Raw genomic sequence first — 17,617 nt, 5'->3', positions numbered from 1 at the left:
AAGCTATTCAGCATCTCAGGTGGTACAGCAAGAAAAGCTACAGCCAGACACTGCAGAGGTCACAGGTTCAGATCCAGACCTGACGGTACTCTGATCCTTACAAGACAGCCCCTGGACATCTTAGGGTCAAGTTTGTAAGGAAGCCTTCAGTGGAACACTTTTGTAAATCTGAGAGCATGAATGTTCTCCTCAGGTTCCTAAGAATGTTCCTCTGGTCCATATGCTTCCCATTGAAGCAGATATTGTAGATTGTTTCTATAGAGCTCGGAATCAAGAATTCTTTCTGCACCCTGTACCTCAAGGTGGATGAGGTGGAATAACTCTTCCAGAAAAAAGGTTTATATGAAACGTTTTGAGTAGGAATACATGAAAAACAGACTGTCAGGGAGTTTTAGGCTCCATTCACACTACCGCGACTTGTCAGGCGACTTGTCAGCCTGACAAGTCGCGCTCCCTCGCGGTCCATTGACTGCTACTGGACCCGTTCTAATAGGAGCGACACAAGTCGCTCCGACTTAGAAAAAGGGTCCTGTACTACTTTGGGGCGACCTTGGAGCGACTTGCATAGACATTCATTATATGAAGTCCGTGCAAGTCGCGCTGAAGTCGTGCTGCTTCAATGTGAATGGGCTCTTAAGCGAAAGGTGACTGAGTTCATTTGAAACTGATTCAGGTGCAAAGAGACGATGTTCTTGAGTCCAAAAGCCATTCTTGTACTCGAGGTCGATGCCCTTAGCAAGATGATTGAGAAGTGAGTCATTCTCATACCCCTCTTTGAGGAGACTTAAAGCGGTAGTATACCGCTTTTTGCCACTTTTAACTACAGGTAAGTCTATAATAAGGCTTACCTGTAGGTACAATTAACCGTGCCGGTTTAGGAGATATTTGCACTGCATGCAGCCGCTCACGCGAGCGGCGCATGCGATCTGAAGGTCGGGCGGACCTTCAGCTTTCCTTGCTGGGAGCTTGCCGGAAAATGACTCCCGCGCGCATGCGCGGGATTGACGTCACCGCGGCTCCGGCCAATCACAGCGCCGGAGCCGCTGAACCCAGAAAAGACGCCGAGGGATCATGTCAGCTCCCACAGTAGTGTCCGGGGGGGGGGGGGGTCCATGTCGGGGCTTTGTTCTAAGGTAAGTAATTCATAATGAGCTAGTATGCGATGCATACTAGCTCATTATGCCTTTGTCTTGCAGGGTTTTTTTTTTTTTTTAGGTTTACAACTGCTTTAAGAATATCTTGGAACTTCTGGCCCCTAGAAAATTCTTTTGAGGCAAGACTGTATACAGAGTTTCCTTCCTGGAGAGGCTCAGACAACATCCTTTTTTATTTTTTAATGTATCGCATACTAGCATATTATTAAATACTTACCTAAGAATGAAGTCATCGCTGTCAGTCGCTTCCAGCCTCACCCAGTCTTCCAGGTTTGCGTCCTCCTGGCCGTCTGATTGGCCGCACCGCAATGACGTATGAGCACAGGGCTCATGGACTGCGGCATGGAGATCTGAAGGGATGGCACAGGTCCCTTCAGTCTGTATGCACCGGTAATGTTACCAGCTGCATGTAGTGTAAATATCTCCTAAACCGTGCAGGTTTAGAAGATATTCACTGTACCTACAGGTAAGCTTTATTATAGGCTTACCTATAGGTAAAAGTGCCAGAAAAGGCACCATCGCCTAATCCAGGTCAATATGAGATAATACATTTGAACCTGGAAAAGAACAGAAACCAACATGCTTGTTTAGAAGACAAACTCTTGGCAGAACAAATTAATTCCAATTTTTTTTGATCAGTGAGAACTGTTACAGGATGAATAGTCCTTTCCAGCAGATGCCTCCTTTCAGAAAAGCCTTCCTTAATTGCTAGCAACTCTTTATTCCCAATATCATAATTTCTTTCAGCTGAACACATTAAATGAGAGAAATTAGCAGAAAGATGAGAGCTGCATCCTTTTTCCCCTTGTCTGAGAAATGATAGCTCCCACGTCAGAGTCTGAAGGATACACTTCCATGATAAAAGGTCGTTCAGGATTGGCATGCACCAATATTGGTACAGAAGTGAAAAGAGTCTTTAGCTTACTAAAGGCAGTCTGTGCCGTAGGAGACAACACAAAGGGTATCCCTTTCTTTGTCAGCTACGTAAGTGCTATCACCTTAGAGATGTTTCTTAAGAACTTTCTGTAGAAGTTGGACAATCCACCAAATTGTTGCCTTTCCTTAACCTTTCTAGAGGCATGCCAATTCACCACTGCTTTGATTTCCTTGGGATTCATGCTCACTCCATCTGGAGAAACAAAATATCCCAAGAATTTGATCTAGGTTCATTCAAACTCTCATTTCTATGGTTTGAAGTAAAGTCAGTTATTCCTTAATCTTTTAAAGACAGTGCAAACATGCCTGCGATGCCCCTCTAGGTTATCAGAAAAGATGAGAATATCATCCAGGTAAGCAATCACAAACTGGTCCAACAGACCTTGAAAAACATAATTAATGAGGTGTGGAAAAGTATCAGAAGCATTGCAAAGGCCAAAGGGCATTACAAGGATTCAAAATGCCCATATCTTGTTCTAAAGGCAGTTTTCCATTTGTTTCCTTAACCACTTTACCCCCAGCCACTGTGCTGCTACTGCGGCACAGTGGCTCGTTCCCGTCCAGCGACGTAGACCTACGTCGCTGGACTCCTCCCCCTGTAGGCGGCGCTCACGCGCCGCCGGAGGCGCGCTCCCGCTGTTTTCATTCACAGCGGGAGTCGGGCCAGGGGAGGAGCAGCGGCTCTCGCCGCTGCTCTGCCCCGATCGTCGGGGAATCGAGTGAGGAGATCCGCCCGCCTGTGTAAACAGAGCGGGCGGATCTCCTAAGTGACAGGGACTGACAGATTGGAGTGTTCAGCATAGCTGAACATCCGATCTGTCCTTCTGTCACTCAGTCACCTCCCCCCCCCACACGTCAGTAAGCACCAGGCATACATTAACCCCTCCCTCTCCAATAAAATTAACCCCTTCACTGCCAGTGTCATTTTTACAGTAACAGTGCATATTTATAGCACTGATTACTGCAGTAATGTCACTGGTACCCCCAAAAGTGTCAAAAATGTCAGTCAAGGGTCCGATCTGTCCGCACAATGTCGCAGTCCCGCAAATAAAATCGCAGATCGCTGCCATTACTCGTTAAAAAAAAAAACACCAAAAATGACAGAAATCTTTCCCTTAGTTAGTAAACGCAATAACTTTTGCGCAAACCAATCAAAATACGCTTATCGTGATTTTTTTTACCAAACATAGGTAGCAGAAAACAAATTGGCCAAAAATTTTTGATTTGAATTTTACATTTTATTTGGGGGGAATTTCATATAAAAAAATGTTAAAAATATTGTTATTTTTTCAAAATAAACGCTCTTTTTTTGTTTATAGCACAAAAAGTAAAAATCGCACAGGTGATCAAATACCACCAAAAGAAAGCTCTGTTTGTGGGAAAAAAAGGACGTAAATTTCGTTTGGGTACGGCGTCGCATGACCATGCAATTGTCAGTTAAAGTCGCACAGCGCCGAATCGCAAAAAGTGGCCTGGACGTAAGACAGCAAAATCCTCCGGTGGTAAAGTGGTTAATGAATGCTGCCAAGGTTGTATGCCCCCCTTAAGTCCAGTTTTGTAAAGACTTTGGCAGAAACTCATGGTATTGTGAAGGCAGGTTGTCATATGACTGGTTAGTTACCATATCAACTTGTGATTCCTTACTGGTGGATAACTTGTTCAACAAGGTCTTCTTCAATGTTCCTCGCAATGGGGGGCACATAACATTTATAGTTCAGGCTCCCCAGTTGATGGAGGAATTATGGGTAGAAAACGAAGGAATGCCCAGGATGACAGGAAATTTTGGTGACGTAATCAGCAGCTGAAAGCTAATAGTCCCACAATGGTAAGCCTCAGATTGGGGTACCAGAAGAACCGTTTCATGGGTAACAGGTCCTGGCAATAAAGATCAACAATCTACTGTCTCCATTCTAGTAGGGGCAGATTTATTTCTTGTTATTGCTGTTGGCAAATTCCGTGTCCATAAAGATCCCCTTGACCCCAGGAGTCCAGCAAAGCAGAGCAAGGAATGTCATGGCCCTCAGTGATAAAAATAATAGGGACATCAAAATGGGAAAGTAGAGAATTAACTATATTTTGTTCATGGATCAATAGGGAGATACACTGGGTAATGGAGTTTATTTGTTTAGGCACTATAACATTAGTCGCAGCAATTGCTCTTTTAACTTTGTTGGGACAATTAACCTCATAATGCCCAGAGTCCCCACAATGTATACATAGGTTCTCTGAACATCTCTTTCTCCTGAGTAGAAATGGATCACATAAAAGCATCAATCTGCATAGGTTTAAGAGTGTTAGTCCATTCAGAAGGATCTAAAAGTTTCTCTATATTCTAACTAGCAGAGAAATGCAAGCCACCATTACTTCCAAACATTCCCAGTCTCTCTTTACTTCTTTCAGTAAGTCTCTGATCAACTCAGATACATAATTGGATGAAAGCCTCGAGATTATTCAGAGTCTTTACTCTGACAAGCTCATCTTATATCTGTTCAGAGAGTCCTTGGGAGCACTGACTCTTCTGCGCTGCTGGGTTCCAAGTGGTACCTGAGATCCAATGTCTGAATTCAGCTGTGTACTCAACAACAGACATGCACACGTTTGCACCCACCAAAACACAAAGAACCACTGTACTGTGCTTTTTAGTGCAATACGATTTTTTAACCACTTTACCACCGGAGGATTTTGCTGTCTTACGTCCAGGCCACTTTTTGCGATTCGGCGCTGTGCGACTTTAACTGACAATTGCGCGGTCGTACGACGCCGTATCCAAACGAAATTTACGTCCTTTTTTTACCCATAAACAGAGCTTTCTTTTGGTGGTATTTGATCACCTGTGTGATTTTTAATTTTTGCGCTATAAACAAAAAAAAAGCGTTTATTTTGAAAAAATAACAATATTTTTAACATTTTTTTATATGAAATTCCCCCCCAAAAAAATGTAAAAATCGAATTTTTTTTTTAATTTTTGGTCAATTTGTTTTCTGCTACCTATGTTTGGTAAAAAAAAATCACAATAAGCGTATTTTGATTGGTTTGCGCAAAAGTTATTGCGTTTATTAACTAAGGGAAAGATTTCTGTCATTTTTGGTGTTTTTTTTTTTTAAAGAGTAATGGCGGCAATCTGCGATTTTTTTTGCGGGACTGCGACATTGTGGCGGACAGATCGGACCCTTGACTGACATTTTTGACACTTTTGGGGTTACCAGTGACATTACTGCAGTAATCAGTGCTATATATATGCACTGTTACTGTAAAAATGACACTGGCAGGGAAGGGGTTAATTTTATTGGAGAGGGAGGGGTTAATGTATGTCTGGTGCTTACTAACGTGTGTGGGGGGAGGTGACTGAGTGAGTCAGGGACAGATCGCATGTTCAGCTATGCTGAACACTGCAATCTGTCACTCCTTGTCACTTAGGAGATCTGCCCCCTCTTTTTCACATAGGCGGGCGGATCACCAAACTAGATTCCCCGACGATCGCCACCGCTCCTCCCCTGGCCCGACTCCTGCTGTGGCTGAAAACAGCGGGAGCGCGCCTCCGGCGGTGCGCGAGTGCCGCCTACAGGGGGAGGAGTCCAGCGACGTAGTACTACATCGCTGGACAATAACGAATCACTTTGCCGCAGTACGGTCAGCGTGACCGGTCGGCAAGTCATTAAAGATTGTGACTGCACTTTTTTTTTTTCTTATAATTAATGGGCTGCTCTGAAATTTAAGATACAGGAATGTGCAAAAAAGTGGCCTTGCTTGGCCACACCTCCTGGTGTGAATGGTCCCTTAAAACAGTTCTTCCTCCTCCTTTGAAAAGAATTGAAAGTCAGTAGATACAGTATTTGTACTTTTAATAGAAGGACGCTCACCTGTCCAGGGGTCCAACGCCATCCTTACCCGAACCGGTTCTTCGCCAGTCTTCTGGTCACTGGAGCTAGCATGTTTACAGTGGGCAGCCAGCTGTGATTCCTTGCGGCTGCACAGCCAGCTGCCCAATGCGTATTTGCAAGCCATACTGTGCTTTGTGAATGGCCCCTCAGTCTTCTGGGGCCTGTGACGTGCTCCAGAAGATTGCAAGCGGGGAAGGGGGTTGAAAACGTTTGGTGGATCACCGCTATTGATGTAATCCAACCATAAGTGGGAACAGGTACTTGCCAAAACCAGATACCCACTCCCACCCTCTGCCGAAAAAAATTCCAAAAATACAGTAGAATTGGAGGGGTGAAGGGGTGTACATACATAAGCTTGATGTTTCTGTGTACATACAACAGATCTAGCAGCTGCTGCTGTAGAAATAAAATGACCATCTGACACAGGGTTCATCAATGTTCAGACTACAAACAGAGGAATACAAAGTAACTTTTACTTTGTAAAAGTTACTTTTCTCTTTACTTTGATTCATTTATCTGCAGATCAAAGGAACGAACCTCCATCTGCATATGCTATTGGTTAAAGCAATCAGACAAACAGAAGCAACATTTTTTTTCTCTCTGTTAAACCTCCTATTAACCTTTAATGGCACTTTTCCACTGCAAGTACTGGCTAGTACCGGCTCGGCTCTACTCGGCCCTGCTTGGCCCGGTTTGCTTTTCCACTGCGGTACCACATGGTATAGTGTCGGAACGGTTCGGTACGGTACGGTATAGGTTTGCTTTTCCACTAAAGTAGTACTAAAGTTAAGTGGGTGGGATAACAACGGGGTGGGTGTGATTCTCTGACCAATCAGTGGCTAGTAGTGACTGCATGCAAAGGATTGTGGGATATGGTACCAGTTTGGTACCTGTTGGAACCACAATCGAGTAGGTACTGTTTTTTCAGAGCCGTACCGTACCGTTCGGTTCCATGCAGTGGAAAAGCAAACCTATACCGTACCGTACCGAACCGTTCCGACCCTATACCATGCGGTACCGCAGTGGAAAAGCACAAAAGCGTGCCGAGCCGGTACGGTTCTATGCAGTGGAAAAGCGCCATAAGTAACCCTTAAACATTTCATTTGCAAATCGAATGCTTTAAAGTGTTAACTGTATCACAATCTGTGAATGGGGGGCATCTAATCAGTCGCAGGATTCTCTCCTCCATTCACAGATTGAGTTATAGGTAGTATAATCCATAGAAGAACTTTTCTCATTGGAGGAGGAGAGAGGAGGAGGGAGGAAGAGGAGGATCACCATCAGACCATCTGTACTGCTGTTCTGCCTGAAGGCCCAAAGATGTTAAAGCCTAGTACACATGATGAGATTATCGGATGAATGATCTTCCGTTTCTTTCTTTTGGATGCTACTCTACATATCAAAAATGAATAGGTTACCAAAGTAGGATAATTCTTGTACAACAGAATAAAAATTTGTAAGTGATATAATGTATTGTATTGTTTTTATGGATGAAAACTGTACTGATTAACCCCTTAGCGACCGGGAGGTTTTACCCCCTTAATGACCAGGCCATTTTTTGCAATACGGCACTGTGTTATTTTAACTGTGAGTTAAAATAACGCAGTGTCGTATCGCAAAAAAATGGCCTGGTCATTAAGGGGGTAAAACCTTCTGGTCCAGAAGTGGTTAAATATATTTTCAAGGTGCTGTCACATCTGTCTTTCTGTTCCTCTTGACTCCTGCACACCAGAGAAGTTATTAACATCTTGTGTTACATCCTGCTGAGCTGCTGGTAAGTCTGCGTCAAGATCACTTTAGAATTACTCTACTCTCTGACTTCGAGCCAACATTTGATTGGATTGCATTAAATTGCAGGTGTGATCTCGGTTAGTTTTTGAAGCTATTTAAAATAGATATATAGACATGTCTATTAAAAAAGAACATAATGTAACAATGGAAAAAAATAAACTTTAATAAAGCTTATCTAAGTGCCGAGATTTGGAATAATTAAAAGTATATGCAAAAATGAATGCAGTAAAGGAAGTCATTGGCTGCATTCACTAAGGCTTGGTTCACATCTTTGCAGTTTGCTTTTGATCCATTTCTGCTTTTTGCGATGCATTTTGTGTTTTTGCACATGCGTTTTTGATGCATTTTTCATGTGTTTTTATTGCATTTTAAATTTGTAATGCCTTTTTTTGCCCAATTTGTTGAGTGGATAAAAAAAAATGCAAATTGCAGCAAAATTGCAGCAAAAACACCCTACATGCTTTTGTGCAGCTTTCTCCATTGAAGTCTATTGAACCAAAAATGCACCATTTTGCTTTAAAAATGTCCCTGACCCTTTCCAAAAACAGAGTGGCTGAAAAAAAAGCATAGATGTGAATGTGTCCCATAGGAAACCATGTTAAATGGACTGGAGTGCGTTTCTGCAAAAAGCAATAACCACTCCCCGCAAAACGACATACCTGTACGTTGGCTTAAAGAAGTGGTTGTTCCGGGGTGATGCCTGCAGCTGTACCATTTTTTAGAGTCAGTGGTTGGATTTCTGATGAAAACAACCGAGGAGGCAGCCGCTCTGCCGTTACCACAAGGAGTGGGAGGGGAAATCCCCCCCCCCCCCAACTGCCTTCCGCTGCTCTGCCCGGGTCTCCCGTCCTACTGGGAGACACAAGCGACCAGCCAGCACATCAGAATCTGGCTTCGCTGGGGTCTTCGATGTAGTGACGACGTCAGGACGTAATTTCCAGTTTACTCGGCTACCAATGGCGCCGAATTAAAAAAAAATTGTCAGTATTTAAAAATGCAGATTTTGGCGTTTTAAATACTCTTAAGTGCAAAGGAGGGATTTGGGGTCTTTTAGACCCCAGATCCCTCCATAAAGAGTACCTGTCACCTAATTTTGATTTAGTTTTAATAATAGTCTTTTAACGATAATGACATTTTAGTTTTTATCATATTTTAGTCGTATTTTAGTCAAATAAAATTTAGTCGATGAAATCAACACTTAAACAACCAAAATGCAATGGACATCAAATAAAACCGATCCAAATAATTCCTTTCTGCTTTAAGAAGAAAAACATTTGAATCCTGAATTCCAGGCAGATATAGAAGACAAAAATGAATGCAGCTCCAGAATCATTAACACATCAATAAATTTATTTTTTTTATATATGCAAGCCTCTAGCCGCCCCTGTACATCAGGGCATAAGTGCAAGATGATGATGGGCTATTCATTTGTTCTCGTTATTTTTGGCCAGAGCTCTGCTTTAAAATAGATCAAAGACTAAAATCAAAGATGACTATGTACACCTGCCTATCTCCTCTAAAAGAATTGCATTCCATTCGATGTTCCCTTATGCAGTAACCCAGTAATCATGCAATTTGCACTGTTTGACATAAGGTGAGGTGCCCCCGATAGGGAACAAAAATGTGTACAAAAAACATTTGCTTTGCAGCACAGCACACCAAAATATTTTAAAGAAAAAAAAAAAAAACGCTCGACAGCTTAAGGGCTAAGGGAATTAAAAAAAAATAGTCTAAGTGGAACTCCAGCTCTATAACAAAAATAAAAAAATTGAACAGCCCATTTCCAGTAAAAATAGAAATGCAGCTTTTGCTTTAATACCCATCACAGTAATTCCCTTCTACCACTAGATGTCCCCAGTCTTCAGGGCTGAATGACAGCCAGATTCATAAAATCCACTTCCTCTAAGACCAGGCTGTCATGGACCCGCCCCTTGAAGGTGTGTCATCACAGCAGCCTGGGCTCACTGTACTTCTGCACTCATCACTTTATGGGAGTAACGTTCAATGCAAGATTAAAGCAGGCCATAGATGAGTCTTTTTATTTATTTATTTTTTCATTCAGCCAGCAGGTTCCCCCATCAACTAACAAAAGCCTTTACTATTCCATACACAGTTTTTCTGCAATGTGGCAACTGGCATTATTTGTTACTACAGGATGAGGGTGCATCTCCCTACACACCAATAGTCACTGGAATAAAATTCAATTTTTATTTAGGAATTTATTATAATGTATATTAAGAACTGTGCGTGTGCATGTTTACTTATAAGGAGGGGCTCCAAAAAAGTAGTAGTACAAAATACAAAAATATTGGTGGTCAATGATTTATTTCTGTCCAGAAACAAAAAGTCCCCACCTACAGTACAACATCACAACTCTCTTTAGAACTGGGGGACATGTAGCGGGCCCCATATACAAATCAAGGCTCCGGCACTAATAGTCATGGAATAGAGGTCTTATTGTACCCCATTCAAATCAAAATGCCAATGGAGGTGCCAAATTCAAAATTAAAAGGTACAGTGACTTCAGGGATAATAAGTCAGCCCCCCTACTCACTGTTCCCCTACATCCCCCTCCCCAATAACCCATGTGTATTATTACTTTGTATTATACATGATTTATATAGCGCCAACAGTTTGCGCCGCGCTTTACACCATTACACTCTCCAGACTGTTGTGTTTACAGTTACAATACAATTCAATACAGGAGGTATCAGAGGGCCCTATGTGTACCCCCTCAAAAAATTCAGTGTGGATGGGGGAATCCTCCACGCTAAGCCTTTGCAGAATATATTGATCAGCAACTGCCGGCTATAGCGTGCAGCACTGATCAGTACAACCAAACTACCTATACATGGATCAAAATTTGGCCGAATCAGCCATCATTTTTTTTCTATTGATGTATGGCTGGCTTAAGGCTCACCAACCGCCACTGGAGGAGAATAAGAGGGGACCCATAATGTCACCTGAATAGCCAGAGGATCCTTCTTTTATATTTGTAAAATTAGTTGCGGTTGGAGCCTTGGGAAGGATGGGCCTGTACCACTATAAAAGTATTGCCTCTTTTATTGCAAACCCATGCCATGCTTTGACTTACAGCTGAAACCAAAGATGTCATGCCTAGAGAAAAAACTATTGCCGCGGCATTCCGCGGACTGATGTCCCGAGGCGTCTCTCAAGCCACCCACTTCCTCAGGGGGTCTCGGTGGCCGACGATAGAGGAATTGATGTCGGCTAGTGGCCCCTTCAAGTTGGGGTTCTGGCACGCTGCCCAGGTACACCACTATCTTCGCTCCTTGCCGGACCCATCGTCTTTCTCCAGGGACCTCACTCCGTTTGAGGAATATTGCGTGGGGAGCGGGAGCCTGCCGGGCACGCTGTCTAAATCCTACAGCCTACTGGTCTCTCCGGGGGAGGACTATGTCCTACCTGGGCTGGGCAAGTGGGAGCGGGATCTTCAGTTACATCTCACTCCGGCGCAACGCCTAAAAGTTTATACCCTAGCTTTGAAGACTCCGACCTGCGCGAAACTGCAGGAGTTGAATTATAAAATCCTCACCCGGTGGTATAGGGTTCCCTCTCTTTTGGGCAAGTTCTTTCCCGACACGACGAACCTTTGCTGGCGGTGCCAGAGTGAAGTAGGCACGATACTCCATGTATTTTGGTCTTGTCCCCGAATACGCCCCTTCTGGCGAGACGTCCGGGCCCTCTTGGGGGAACTATCAGACCGGGAGATCCCGGACACCCCGGAGTTCTTCCTGCTCCAAGTTTCCTCTATGCCAATCTCGAAATGCAAAAAATCAATTATCCCTCATGTTTTGAGTGCCGCGAGGGCTTGCATCCCGGTGCTCTGGAAGACGACTAGAGTGCCGACTATTGGGGACTGCATGCGCAGGATGGAGGACATTAACAGAATGGAGGACCTCACCCTCACGAGACAGCATCGCAGGGAACGATACGATAGGATTTGGGGTTTCTGGAATGTCTTCGTGCTTTCCGACAAGGGCAGGTCTCTGATGTGCGGCTGATTATTACAATGGGAGTGCCCGTGGGTCTGTCCATGCGGGGGATTTCCCCATCTGTTCCTCTCCCCCCCCACCCCCTCCTGTCCCATTCCCTCCATCATCCCTCCTTGTTGTTTTTGTTTGTCGCCCAGTCTGGGGCTCTGCCTTCATTTCTCCTTTCCATTTCTTAGATAAAATTGAGGAGCGACGATCGGGAAAGGTTTTTCCCTTCTCTATAATCTAGCCCCTCCACATGTTTGTATAGGGGCCTGGTTATCCATGACTTCGGGTGGAGGTGTCTGCACCTTCCCCGACTCCGGGGTTAGAATATTTGACTTTGCCGGGACCTTCATTGTTCTTCACTGAGATGTTATGGTTTACATTTTCATTTTATGTAATATTTGATACATATGTCTGTATAGTGCATGTCACAGATTGTTTTTCGACTGTTGTTCCTTCTCTAAAATAAAATATTTGAAAAAAAAAAAAAAAAACTATTGCCATTCTGGGGAATATTTGGCCAGAATAGTCACCGTTTTTGAATCCATGAACAGAATTGAAAGTGAAATTCCACGTTGAGTGTCACTTTAAATAGACCGTTTGGGCCAAGTTGAGCCAACTAACTATTTCCATTACAGAATGATGTGGCTGCACTGGGTGTGCTGCAATAGGCTGTAGTAGCATTAGTTACATGTAGTAAGTGGCAGTTTGTTTACCACTTACTTACTGGGCACTTATACCCCCTTCCTGCCCGGCCAGTTTTTAGCTTTTAGAACTATGAATGACAGTTGTGTGGTCATGTAACACTTTAACAAATATCATTTTTATCATTTTTTTTTTTCACACAAATAGAGCTTTCTTTTGGTGGTATTTAATCACCACTGGATTTTTTTTTTTTTTTGCTAAAGAAACAAAAAAAGACCAAAACTTCTGAGAAAAAAAAAATAATGTCATAGTTGTTTTAAAATTTTAGTGTCCATTAGTGCCACTTTTAAGTGCCCATCAGCACCTCCTCATCAGTGTGAGGCTGCACTGATGTGCATTAAAGAGGCTGCACTGATGGGCACTGATAGAAACTGGTAGGCAGCACTGATAGGTGACACTGATAGGTGACACTGATGGGCACTGATAGGTGGAACTGAGGGGCACTGAGAGGTGGCATTGGTGGGGACTGATTGGCAGTGATGAGGCGGCAGTGGTGAACACTGATAAAGAGGTGCTGATGGGCACTGATAGGTGGCAATAATGGACACTGATAGGTGGCACTGATGGGCAGCACTAATAGCTGGCACTGATGGGCACTGATAGGTGGCACTGATGGGCACTGAGAGGTGGCATTAGTGGGCACTGATTGGCAGTACTTGTGAGCACTGATTAGTAGTACTGGTGGACACTGATAGGTGGAACTGGTGATCACTGATAGGGGGCAATGTGGGACTGATGTCCCTGTAACAGAAGCCGGATAATAGCTTTCCTCTTTTCTCTTTGCGCTGTCAGCGCTGTAACTGGCTTCTGTTTACTTCTGTGGTCAGCTGTCATTGGCTGATAGCTGATCACGTGGTAAAGGGCTGTGATGCGATTGGCCCTTTACCCTGTTGTGATCAGCCGACGATCACAGAGCGTGCTGCCTGCACGCCGCAGGTGGTGCGCGAGAAGCGCAATCACGGGAGGGCGTCAATAGACACTGACACTTGAAACCCACGCTGTAGGGTATCATGCTGAATGCTTCCCCACCATTTAGGAGAACTCTTGTACTTTTATCAATAAATACAAGGCTCCCTTTGATTGGACGAGGTGGCGTCACCCGACCTCCTCTCCACCGATCAAAGGAAGCCTTGTATTTATTGATAAAAATACAAGGTTTCTCCTATATGGTGGGGAAGTACTCAGCCTGACTCTGTCTGTCCAGAAGTCACCCACACTGCTGCCGGAACACAACGTCTCTTACTAATGCTAATGTTAGTACAGTATGTTACATCGCACACATTGGCTGCATAATTCTGCAATTGAAATAGTTAATTTGGGCCAGCATGGTTTAAACAAACTATTTAACCACTTCTGTACCCGGAAGGATTTGCCCCTTTAATGACCAGGTCATATTTTGCTATTCGGCACTGCGTTACTTTAACGGACAATTGCGCGGTCGTGCAACGCTGTACCCAAATAAAATTGATGTATCTTTTTTCCCACAAATAGAGCTTTCTTTTGCTGGTATTTTATCACCTCTGTGGTTTTAATTTTTTGCGCTATAAAAAAAAAAATCAGAGACAATTCTGAAAAAAATAAATATATATATTTTTCACATTCTGCCATATAACATTCCCTAAAAAAAAATTTAAAAACCTAAATTTTTTTACATTTTAGGCCAATTTGTTTTCTGCTACATATTTTTGGTAAAAATAAATCGCAGTAAGCAGATTTTGATTGGTTTGCGCAAAAGTTATCGCGTCTACAAACTACGGGAAAGATTTGTCATTTTTATTGTTTTTTGTTTGTTTTTTTGACTAGTAATGGCAGCGATCTGCGATTTTTTGCGGGACTGCGACATTGCGGCGGACAGATCGGACCCCTGACTGACATTTTTGACACTTTTGGGGGGACCAGTGACATTACTACAGTAATCAGTGCTAAAATATGCACTGTTACTGTAATAAAGGCACTAGCAGGGAAGGGGTTAACACAGTAAGTGATCAAGGGGTTAAATGTGTACCTAGGGGCGTTTTTCTAACTGTATGGGGGCGGGGCTTGTGAAATGACCATAGAGACCTGTGATCCTACATAGAAGGATCACAGGGGCTCTGTGATCATTCCAGAGAGAAGAACGGTCAGCTGTGTTTACAACAGCCGACCGTTCTTCTCTCTCAGTGGGGAGCGATCGCAGGTGGCAATCAGAGCCGCCTGCCCCGTGCATTGGAGTCCCCGCTGACAAGTGGGGGCTGGAGCATGCCGGCGGCGGCGCGTGCTCGCCCCCTAGCTGCAGGCGCGCGACCTAGGTATACCTACGTCAGTTCATGCAGGAGGTCCTCCTTGCCGCAGTATAACTGCAGCGGGCGGTCGGGAAGCGGTTAAAGTGACATTAACCCCTTTCCGCCTACCCTGGCGTTCTCTATTCCCGGGAGGGGGGGGGGGGATTGGCGATCATGGGACCACTGTGATTGGTCACATAAGGGGCTAGTCCCACAGGCTACTGTTAGTTAGTCCTGAACTAGAGTTGTCTTGGTGCTGGGAGCAGGCATTGAGCACTTAATTTGCACAGAAACATTGGCCACCCAGTGACGCATACGTGTGGCGTGTGGGCGATTAATTCGCACCCTTTTGCTGCTGCACAAATGTGTTACGTGGGCGGCAACAGGTAAAATATGGACCTCTACTTTAAATTTTCAGGTCCGATTTTCCATACACATTTGATTAGTAATAATGACATCCATCCCTTTGCAATTCTTTGCATTTCACACAGTCTTTCTATCTAACAATATCTGTAATTTGGAACACTCACGAAAGCGAAGTGAGCTCCGTACTTTGCTCCCCCCCACCTTTCTTTCTTTATCAAACTGAAGGAGCATTTTGACATCCAGGTTTCATCTTATTTTTCTTACGAACCCGAGGGAAGCCACTTACACGACATTATATTGTTAAGTGCTGTTAGGCTGCTCTGATTATGCTCTTTACATTAAATGAATGTTAAAAAAAAATAATTATACTTGTTACATCTGATGTTCTCGAAAATTTTAAATAAAGAGCTTCAAAAGGTGCCTTATTATAAATGTTCTCAATTTAAATATTTTGAATTATGTTGTCTTATAAAAAGGCAAATGCATAAAAAGAATTTTTAAAACTCCACCCCAATGCCAAGAACGTTAAACTGACATTCACAGAACACGGCGATGTGTAACGGCTTTGATGCCTCTCCACATGTTTGTCACAAGCTGATGGTTAATGCAGAAGAGAGCCGTTGAAATATTTATGGTTTGAAAGGTTAACATGGAGCTTGCAGCAATGAATTCACAAAGTTTGAAATGTTTTGCCTGGTTAGGAATACTGGAACGTTTTTCAGCTGTAGCGATCCCTAAACAGCCTAAAATAAGTCATCGCTGCGAATATCATTTCACTTTCACTGTACTGTCACCAGACGGCTTCAAGCCATGACGTGAGCTGAAAATCTTGCTTCAGGCGGCAGCCAGGAGGGGGGGCGGCGGTAGTGCCCTTTTGTCTATATTTTTTCTTTTGTTATTCAACAAAATGTTTTGTTAAAGCAAAACAAATAAAATTGTACATATTATCCTTAAAAAACTTTTTTTTTTTATCATTTTGATTCAAATGGTAGGGCATTAGAGCCTCTGTTTCAGCCTTTCACAGCCTGTTTAGCCCAGAGAAACCCTTGGAATAATTTTCAGGTCTCAAGGAACTCTTGCTGAAACCAATTTATTGGTGGTCAATAGAAAAATACACCTGTAACACCCTCCTAGTGTGAAGCAGGCTGCTAGGTAAATTTAGTTTGCCTTTCCTGAAATTAGTGGATCAGGGGTTGATTATCCAGAGCTGATCGGTGTTTCATAGGCTGCTGTTCTGCTACTTCCCCCTTCTAGATAATTCCTGAAGTATAGTGGGAGGAAGGACAGAACAAGCAGCCTGAATATTTATGGGACTCCAGTCAATCCCTGGGTAGGTGTAACCAGAAGGTGGAGAGAGCTCATAAAGAGTCTGAGGCCTGAGCAGCAACTGCACTGTTCCTAGGTCCAGACCTGCATGAGGAGGCTCTGCCCCTGGTCAGGGCCGCTGATAAGGCTGCAGAGCCAGCCCTATTGTACTGGGCCCAGACCCCATCAGTTCAAAAGGGGGTCTTCTGCCTCCCCCTGCAGCGCTCCAAGCTTTTCCTCTTCTTTCTGCCCATCTATCTGTACTACATAAATTGATAGTGATAGTTGCAATAGGGTGATACTCCTTCAGCGTCCCCTCTGTACAATGTATTTTCAAGAAATACTAGGGGTTCTCTAAATCAGTGGTCCTCAACCCTGGCCTACAGGGCCCACTAACAGGCCAGATTTTAGGTATTACCTTGGGGAGATGCAGACTAGAATACTGCAATCACTGAGCAGCAAATGATATCACCTGGGATGTATTTCAGTAATCTTGAAAATCTGGCCTGTTAGTGGGCCCTGTAGGCCAGGGTTGAGGACCACTGCTCTAAATGGATAAGTAGGGACGGATGACATCACAATCTCCACCTCGTCCAATCAGGATGTAATACAGATTACTACAGTGATTATTAGCATCCCTAGCAGCCCTTTCAAATATCAGATAAGGATACTTTCATGGAGCAAAGCTGAACCAATGTAAGTATAGAAAAATACATTTCCTGGAGTTCTACTTTAATGTCTAAGAAGAGAATTATATTTTCTTAATTTTGTACAGAATAATGGAAACCCCTTTTCGGGCATTTTGTTTTGTAGTCAATGTTCCATTGGGGAGATTTCCATTTACAGTAGAACCTTGGATTGCGAGCATAATTCGTTCCGGAAGCATGCTTGTAATCCAAAGCACTCTTATATCAAAGCGAATTTCCCCATAAGAAAGAATGGAAACTCAGATAATTCGTTCCACAACCATTTATTCATAAATCCTTCAATTTATAGTCAATATAAAAAGATTATAGCATTGCGATAGGTTGTGTAACCATACAATGTCCATCCACAAATGGAAGCCTCCACAAGGGGATTAGAAGCAAAATCTAGCAGAGCTACAGAATATAAGAGAGATGAGAGGCGCCTCTAAGTGTAGCAATATGGTTCCATTTAATGAAGGTACAACATTTAGCAACTCACATGGTTGATGAATAAAACAGGCACATCTAAGT

Source organism: Pelophylax lessonae (assembly GCF_965119305.1).
Source record: "Pelophylax lessonae genome assembly, chromosome: 6".
Lineage (NCBI taxonomy): Eukaryota > Metazoa > Chordata > Amphibia > Anura > Ranidae > Pelophylax > Pelophylax lessonae.
Note: the sequence above shows the minus strand (reverse complement) of the source record.